Source organism: Microtus oregoni, unplaced genomic scaffold, assembly GCF_018167655.1.
Source record: "Microtus oregoni isolate MIOR12 unplaced genomic scaffold, Mior012 000024F_ref0000369, whole genome shotgun sequence".
In the NCBI taxonomy this organism is placed as follows: Eukaryota; Metazoa; Chordata; class Mammalia; order Rodentia; family Cricetidae; genus Microtus; species Microtus oregoni.
This window is the reverse complement of record NW_024543083.1, coordinates 24195001-24203477: the sequence shown is the minus strand read 5'-3', so window position 1 is coordinate 24203477 and position 8477 is coordinate 24195001. Positions and strand designations below refer to the sequence as shown.

Here is an 8477-nt window from a genome sequence, read left to right as displayed (position 1 = left end):
GAGATCGCTTGGTAAATTAAAGACTCATGTGGTCAGAAAAAGAGAGATATACAGTAAAGAGAGATTCAAAGACAGAGAAAATTTCTGAATGGTTTAAAGTGTGTTAAAAATATATGCAGACTAAAAGTTGAAGTTCTTAAAGTAAAAAACATAAAAAAAAAAGGAAGAGAGTTGTTGTGTGTGGTAGCACACGCCTTTAATCCCAGTGCCTAGAAGGCAGAGACAAACAGATCTCTGTGAGTTCAAGGTGTAGTAGTGTACACCTTTAATCCCGAATGCCTGGGAGGCAGAGACAGGCGGATCTCTGAGAGTTCAAAGACAGCCTGGTCTACAGAGTTACTTCAGGTCAAAGATACAGAGAACCTGTCTCAAAAAGCAAAGAGTTAAAAGTAAAAATAAACAAAATAGAGGTTAAAACAAAGCTGCACAAAGATGGAAAATATACAGAGAATTTTGATACTGTATGCTATTATGCTCTCTTTGAATCGTTTGAATGCTGAGGAAGGACCAACAGCTGCTAAAAGATATTTGTTTATAAATGCTGCTGAACTAATCCAACATAGATACTTCGAAAATGCCTTAACTTTGAAATTTGGATCTAAGGACATGATGCTTTGGAAAGGAGTTTCTTATTTTGTTTTCACAGAGGATGAGATGCTGTTCATTTCTTCTATTCTGATTTGGTATGATCGACCACGCCCTCCTGAAGGGTTGCAGTGAACATCTTCAGAAAATTGCTTCGCTCAACTGCCAACTGAGATGAAACTAGCACACAGGTTATACCATGAAAGACCTAATTAACGACGCCCCCATTCAGCAGGAAGCAGTTTGGAGAGAAATAACTGCGCCCATATTCCCAAAAAATGTTTATAAATGTTCTTTTACATTTAAAGGGGGATATGATATAGATATGAATAATTTTCATTAGTATAGATTTTGCTTTATTGATAGAGATTTAAGGTCAAATTTGTTATATGTATATGTATTTCTGATCTTTATTAAGGTATTGTGATTGTGTAGTTCATTATTAAAATGTAATGTATAATTAGGAAATATAGGTTGTTGATGGATAATCATAAATAATAGTCAAGTTTGTAGTCATGTTAGTTAGATTTTCTAGATATATAGAGATATATTTTAGATAGACATTCTTCATGTCTTTCTAAGAATAGGACTTTTCATGACAATGAGACACTCTGCTCCTGGTAGCACCAATCTACTTCAAGAGGAAGATGGGCATCGAAGAGGCTCCTTATGGAGTTTGATAGCCATTTGGGCAAGAAACTGCTCTTGCCTGGACTATTGCATAAACTGGACACAGAGAACCCACAGAAAGAGGACTACTGAACTTGTCTAAGGTGAGATGATCTTTCGGGGTTCCTGATTCATGAAAGAGTCCGCGAGACATTCTGCAGGACACAACAGATAGTGACTGAACTGACTTTGAATTTTCCTGCTTTATGGAAATGTCTGCTAGATAGCATGGGCCTGAAGGCTGAAGATGGATGCCCCAACGGTACAGAGGAACTTTGGGTGACTGTCCAGGCAGCAAGATGTCTCTGTCATTTCTAGAGTTTTGAAGGTTGCTTTTTTCTTGTTTGCTTAGGTAGTATTGTATCTTTCTGGAGTCTTTGATGGAGTTAAGAATAGTTAGTTATAGTTATAGTTTTCCTTAGTTATGATAAAGATTATTGTAACTTTTACTTGATAACTGTTTTGTTATATGTAATTTTGCTATGTTAAAGTTAAAGCCTTTTTTTTTTGTTTAAACCGAAAAAGGGGAAATGATGGAGGAAGGTCATTGGCTAATAAAGGCACTGCCCTGGCCCATTTTATTGGTTAGAGGATAGGTGGGAGAAGAAAACAGGACAGAACACTGGGAGGAAGAGGAAGTGAGGTCAGAGACTCCACAGCTCTCTCGGGAGCAGACGCCTGAGAGAGAGATGCCATGCCCCGCTCCCGGGATGAAGCTCCGACCCAGGATGGACTAGACTAGAATCTCCCCGGTAAGCGCACCTTGGGGTGCCATACACAGATGATTAGAAATGGGTTAAATTAATATGTGAGAATTAGCCTAGAAGAGAATGGGCCAAGCAGTGATTAAAAGAATACAGTTTGTGTGTTGTTATTTCGGAGCATAAGCTAGCCATGTGGGCGGCCGGGTGTGGGGAACGCAGCCCTGCCGCCCCATACTACTACATATGTTCAGTGAACTTAGCTCAGAATCAGAGTCCCATGGAAATGATCACACACACACACACACACACACACACACACACACACCCTCTCTCTCTTGAGACAGGGACTGAAGGCAGGCGGCGGAGCGGGAGGGGGCTGCTCATTATGACTGTGGGTCACTTTTGACCTTCATGCTCTTCTGTTGTCTAAAACTTGTCTCAAATGTTTTCCTTGCCTGTTATTATTTTGCGCGTGTGCCCGTGGCTGCATGTATGTGCACACACACAGGTGCACACACGCCTGCGAAAGCTGGAGGACAACCCTAAGTGTCATTTTTTTTTATCAGCAACACATTGTTTATTTCAAATTAATCTTTTTTAAAATTTATTTATTTCTGTCTCTTCCCCGCCACCACCTCCCAATTCCCTCCCCCTCCCCCATCAAGTCCCCTCCCTCATCTGCTCCAAGAGCAATCAGGGTTCCCTGACCTGTGGGAAGTCCAAGGACCTCCCACCTCCATCCAGGTCTAGTAAGGTGAGCATCCAAACTGCCTAGGCTCCCACAAAGCCAGTACGTGCAGTAGGATCAAAAACCCATTGCCATTGTTCTTGAGTTCTCAGTAGTCCTTATTGTCCGCTATGTTCAGCAAGTCCAGTTTTATCCCATGCTTTTTCAGACCCAGGCCAGCTGGCCTTGGTGAGTTCCCGATAGAACATCCCCATTGTCTCATTTGTTCTATCGGGAACTCACCTAGGTGTCATTCTTTAGGCATGATGCAATTCAAACCAATCAAGACGTGGTCTGGATTGACCTGGAGTTCACAAAGTAAGTTTAGGCTAGTGGGGCAGTGAGCTCCAGATATCTGCCTGTCTTTGCCTCTCTGTGGCTGACATTATATAAGGCTTTTTTTTTAAAGGTTCTGGGCACTGAATTTGGACACTTACACTTGCAAGGCAAGCGCTTGATCAAGTGAGCTATCACCGCAGCCTTTCTTGCATACGTTTCTGATTTGAGGCTAATAGATATCTGTCATACAGTTCATCCTGCTATTAACAGAACAGCAAAGAAAGCTTGTGTGTAGCGTTGACAGGTATTTTGAATTCTTCTGCATGGTCTTCCAATGAAAATTATCCATCTGAGGCCAGAGTGCAGCTGACCAGACTCTCTAGACCTGGATAGAGCCACCTGTTACTGATAGAATCTGACCTGTGACATTAGCCACCTTGGCCTCACGTGCTAAGTCAGCAGTTGGCTTTGGTTTTAATTTAAAATTTGAGGTATATGTTTCTTAAATGTTTTTTTCTGATGGTTATTTATTATGTTGAGAGATAGTAAATATGCACTCATGTGTGTGTGCACGCACACACGCGCGTGTATGACAACTGTCTGGGATTCAGATCCTGCGTTGCACTCAGTGGTTGTACCATCAGGAAGGAGGCAGGTTGACTCTTTTAAAAATGGAAATCTTACCGGAACTTATCTTTCAGACTCCTTGTAAGGGTTAGGTGCTTCTATCTGTGAACAGAAAAGACCCATATCTGGGTGGAGACATTTATGTTTAGATATTGGAAACTTCGAACACATCTTTAGTGGTTGTTTTCTATCCAGTTGGGTAGTTGGGCTTTTATTTTTGCTTATTCACTGATTTGACATTAATAGACAAAGAGGGAAGTGTAATCTTTAGCTGTTAATAGTAGGCACAACGGTCTGATACTTCCCTGGAGGGCCTTAGGCTGTGAGGGCCAATGACGTTGTCATGGTGGCCGAAAGGAAGGTGACTACATCGAATCCATAGTAACTAAGGAGAAAGACAGATACTGGTGTTCAGCTGGCTTCCCATATTCAGTGATCTTTCTTTCTCAGCGGAGTCTCTTTGGAAACCGCTAACAGACACCTGGAAGTGTGTCGCCTAGCTGATTATTTTGTTGTTGTGGTGGTTTTTTCTTTTCCCCCTGAAACAGGGTTTTCCTGTGGAACAGCCCTGACTGTTTTGGAACTTGCTTTGTAGACCAGGCTGGCTCTGAACTCATAGAGATGATCTGCCTGCCTCCACCTCCCAAGTGCTGGGATTAAAGTCATATGCTACCCCTGCCCATGTCCTAGGTGATTCTTAATCCAGTTATATTGACAATGAAGACTGACCTTCATAGATGCATTGGGTAGATTTTTCTGGATTTATAATAAAGGATTCAGCCATATTTAAAGAGAATTGATTATTTGAGGGTTGCATTGATAAAAAGCTCCAGTCCTGAGCCCCAGGTTCAGACTACAGTGACTGACCAGGAGGAGAGAGTTAAGAATACTTTAGAAGGGAAATTCAAGACCAAACCATTTCTAAAAAAAAGCATAAATGGTATAATTCATAGTTTTTTTTAAGTGCATGAAGACTTGATATGTCAAAGGATTCAGTAAGTCAAAGCATTGCCTACTTTAGTGATAGTTATTGAGGGATTGTTGGGGATACACGGTAGATAACGTGTACTACACTCATTGATGAGTGGAGTTCATGACAAAGCCTCAGTAGTGCCACAGGTGGAACCCTGGTGTCCCCAGCATGGAAGGAGTTAGCAAAGGAAGAAACTCATGGGGACTGAGGGTGTGAAGAGCCTGAAGATGACAGACACCAAAGCTTCTGATTTGTTGGCTTAACATTGGAGTCAAACATATCAATCTAGCAACAAATGAATACACAGTCCGCATCCCATACTTACTGGGCATCTAAGGTGGCAAGCAACTAGAGAAGAGACGGTCTGGCATATAGGAACCAGGCTGATGGATAGTTGTAGCTATTGGATGTATTGACAGGCCAAAGAGGGTTGAATGTTGTCACAGCTTCCCAAGGCCAGACTGGGAATCACTCCCTATAGGGGAGAAACTGATTGACACTTGCCAGAGAGAGGCTTGAGATAGGACCTGAGTTTCATGGTAGTGTGTCTCTGAATAGGCTGAAGCAAAGGAATGGCACAACAAGGTTCAGGTGGCCCAGCCTGCTGATCCACTTAGGGAGCCTCCCAGCTCAACAGTTTGGAAGAGCTGTCAGGTATGGGGGTTAATGCTCATCATGCTCATCGTCACAGACCTTTTGGGACTGAGGCAGGAGGATCACAGGCAGTTTCAGGCTAGCCTGGGCTACAGAATAAGATCCTATCTTGAGAAAGGAAGGATGGAAGTAAATTGGAAGGACCGTGTTGGGGACTTCGTGTTTGTAGTGACTAGCTTCCGCGGTACCTTTTCTCTGTAGTTTGGCTGCTGTGTTCATGAGGAAGCTGTGAACTTGCTGTGCAGACATCATCTGCAGCCCAGATCTGTCTGGTAGTGAGAGTGGGGTCACTGATGGGTGTGTCTGTTTGGTTCACAGGTGAGAGAGTAAGGCTGCCTGTCTGGGGGACTGGGTGATGCTGTTTGAATACAGTATTTTTCATTTCTTTCTTTGTTATTATTCTTTTTCTCCAGACTCCATTTTTTTCCCTCTGAGCTTTGTGTGATGGTTGATGTCTTCCATGCACCTTCATCCCCTTCTCTGCCTGAGAACAGTGTGATGGCGTTTCATCTATCAGTACAAAGCCGAATGTTGTCTAAGTAAATCTGCCCTATAGAGTCTGGTGTGTGTGTGTGTGTGTGTGTGTGTGTGTGTGTGTGTGTATCATTGTATGTTTGTACGTGTTTATATATAACACATACACACACAAATGTAGGAGGTATTCAGCGTGGGCTAATAATGAGCTTGCTACAGATGGTGCAACGAACAAGACATTTTTTTTTTGCATAGACACGGAATTGATTTTTTTTTCTTCCCTTCCTGATCTTAGACATAGGATTTCTTTTTAAAATTTTTGAAAAGCAGACAAAGCTGCAACACAAAACCACAAATCCTGTTGACTCCTACCAGTTGTGCTGTGAGCTCCAGAGAGCCTGAAGCTGCGCCTGAGCTCCTGACATAGTGACCTCATTCCCCGATGCTGCCTTTATGGGCAGTGGCAGAGCTGCACTGCTGCTGCCCAGGCAGCAGCTTGACAGGGTGACGAGCCCTGGTTTTGCAGAGACTTGCGCAGTAACTGGAATTCATGGCAAATAGCTCACTGCGGCTGAACTTTGATTCGGTGTGTTATAGAACCGCCCTAAAAATAAACAAACAACAACAACAAAAAAAAATAGGACAATGCAGCAGGTCTTTGATTGCAGTTTGTTGAGTATATGATGCCAGATCAAATTTTATGTGTGTGTTCTTTCTTCAAGCATTTTGGAGGTATGTGCCCTTTTACTTTTGGTGATTAAAAAAAAAATGTGTCGGGGAAACTAATGCATGTGATGGTGTCTGGGTCCCTTGGAGAGGAGCATGTGCTCCTTAGTCCCTCTGCACCTGGGGTCTGTCCTGCCCTCCAAGTCCCCACACTGCACCGCACAGACAAAGGAGCTAACTGACACACACACATGCTGTAGCTTTTCTGGGAGCGATGACTCATTTCAGCTCACAAAGGATTCTGGGCAGGGGAGTGAGAAGTCAGGCTGATTGGTCCCTGCGACTTCACTTTGCAGAGAGGCATCTGAAGAGGAATGGCGCTGCAGATCCCGAGACACCGCAGTGGGATATTGGCTCAGTCCTCAAGGCTGGGATCTGTGGGCTAGGCGTGCTTGCATCAGGATGCAGCCGTTTCATGCAAATAGGACGAAAGGGTGGTAAAGATGATTCGCCCCTCCCCCCGTTTGTAAAACCATTACCAGCAAAGTACACCTACAGAGCCTTTGGTAGGTGCTTTTGATGGAACTTGTCTCTGCCTCACAAGCCCTGATTTGTAAGAAGAACCCAGGATTCTTTAGCCCATTTCAAATATTTATACCTTCCAAGGTAAAGCGTCGGTTTGTTGTTGTGTTCCACAGGCCTGCAGTAACCCAATCTGAAATGCTCATTTAGGATACGATTGCTCGAACGTTTACTCTCTCTTCTTATTACAGATTCTAGGACGTCCATTTCTGTTACTGGCTCCTTCTTGTGCTTGGATGAGTTCCCCTAGCATGCACCAGGCTTTAGCATCAAAGCTACCTGGGGAATGGAGCCAGTCCAGAAAGGGTCAGGTAGGTTTCCCCTGCTTTTATTTCAAAAATTGTTGTATGAAAAAAAATGATATATCTATATATGTTAAAAATGTCCATACCACCTGTGACCTGGGCGAGTGGACCTCTGAGAAGTGGTCTTACTGTTAGTGTGCCCTCCACCTTCATCTCAGGCAGTCCGAACTCTCCCATGGAGGCTGCCCATTGCATGTGACCACACCATCATGGGCCATTGCTGCACTGGGGCCAGACAGTCAGCAGCTGTAGATCCGAGGCTAGGAAGTAACTAGAGTGCTTGGTATTTCCATTCTCTGCATGTCTCTCTCACTCCTCAGAGGGAAAAAGATCCTTGGATTCTTTTTTTCCTCTTCATTTTTTTTTCTGGACAGGGTTTCTCTGTGTAACAGACCTGGCTATCCTGGAACTCACTTGGTAGACCAGGCTGGCCTCAAACTCACTGAGATCCGCCTACTTCTGCCTCCCAAGTGCTGAGATTAAAGGCATGGGCTACCACCACTGCCTGGCTCTTCTGTTTAATATACAGTTCATGAGATGTGTGTGCGTGTTATTTGTCCTGGGACCCCATATATATCACACTCAAGGCTGAAGGAGTCCGATTTACACACTCAGAGACCGCATGCCCCCCAGACAAGGGTAAGGGAGTCCTATTTACACCCTCAGAGCCAGAGGCTTTCTAAGAACAGCATCACATTGAGGCTTCTATGAACTCACAAAGTTGGTGTATTTCATTAGGATCTGATTTAGGATTTTGATTATTACAGGGCTATTATTTTTTTATAACATCCATGAGCTTTTCACACAAAATCTTTTTTAAAAAATGGTGAAAATACTTGCCGGATTGCATTCACCAACACAAAAACGGCATCTGAAAATATGATTATTTTTTTTGCCACCTCCCCAAATGTAGTTTCAATATTCTTCTTTAGTAACGACATGTCTCAGAGTATTAGGTCCTTTATGTAATTTGCATAATTGGAATGTTTTAAAAGAAGTCCAAGTCTCCATTGGCAGGTCCCCTCTTCTCTCTCTGTGGTTGCGTCCATGCGCACAGTTCCCCCTTCCACCAAGGGAGAGAAAGCGTGGTGCCTTTCTTTTCTCATCACTATGGATGCTTTGGTTCCTTATGGTTGAGGATGCCAAGTCCGTCTCAAAGGATGCTTGGTCAGGAGAGCGCTTGCCGAGGAACCCCACAGCCTGCTAGTGCTGCTGATCCTTGGAGCCCGCCT

General features: G+C 43.6%; 1 long non-coding RNA gene across 1 annotated transcript in view; it reads left to right on the top strand.

Annotated features, from left to right (window-relative positions):
- Nucleotides 1-296: 296 nt before the first annotated feature.
- Nucleotides 297-8477, top strand: part of LOC121462311 — an 11641-nt gene continuing 3460 nt past the window's right edge. The window contains exon 1 of the long non-coding RNA XR_005976298.1: nt 297-310. This is a non-coding gene — a long non-coding RNA (uncharacterized LOC121462311). The remainder of the gene's footprint in view (nt 311-8477) is intronic.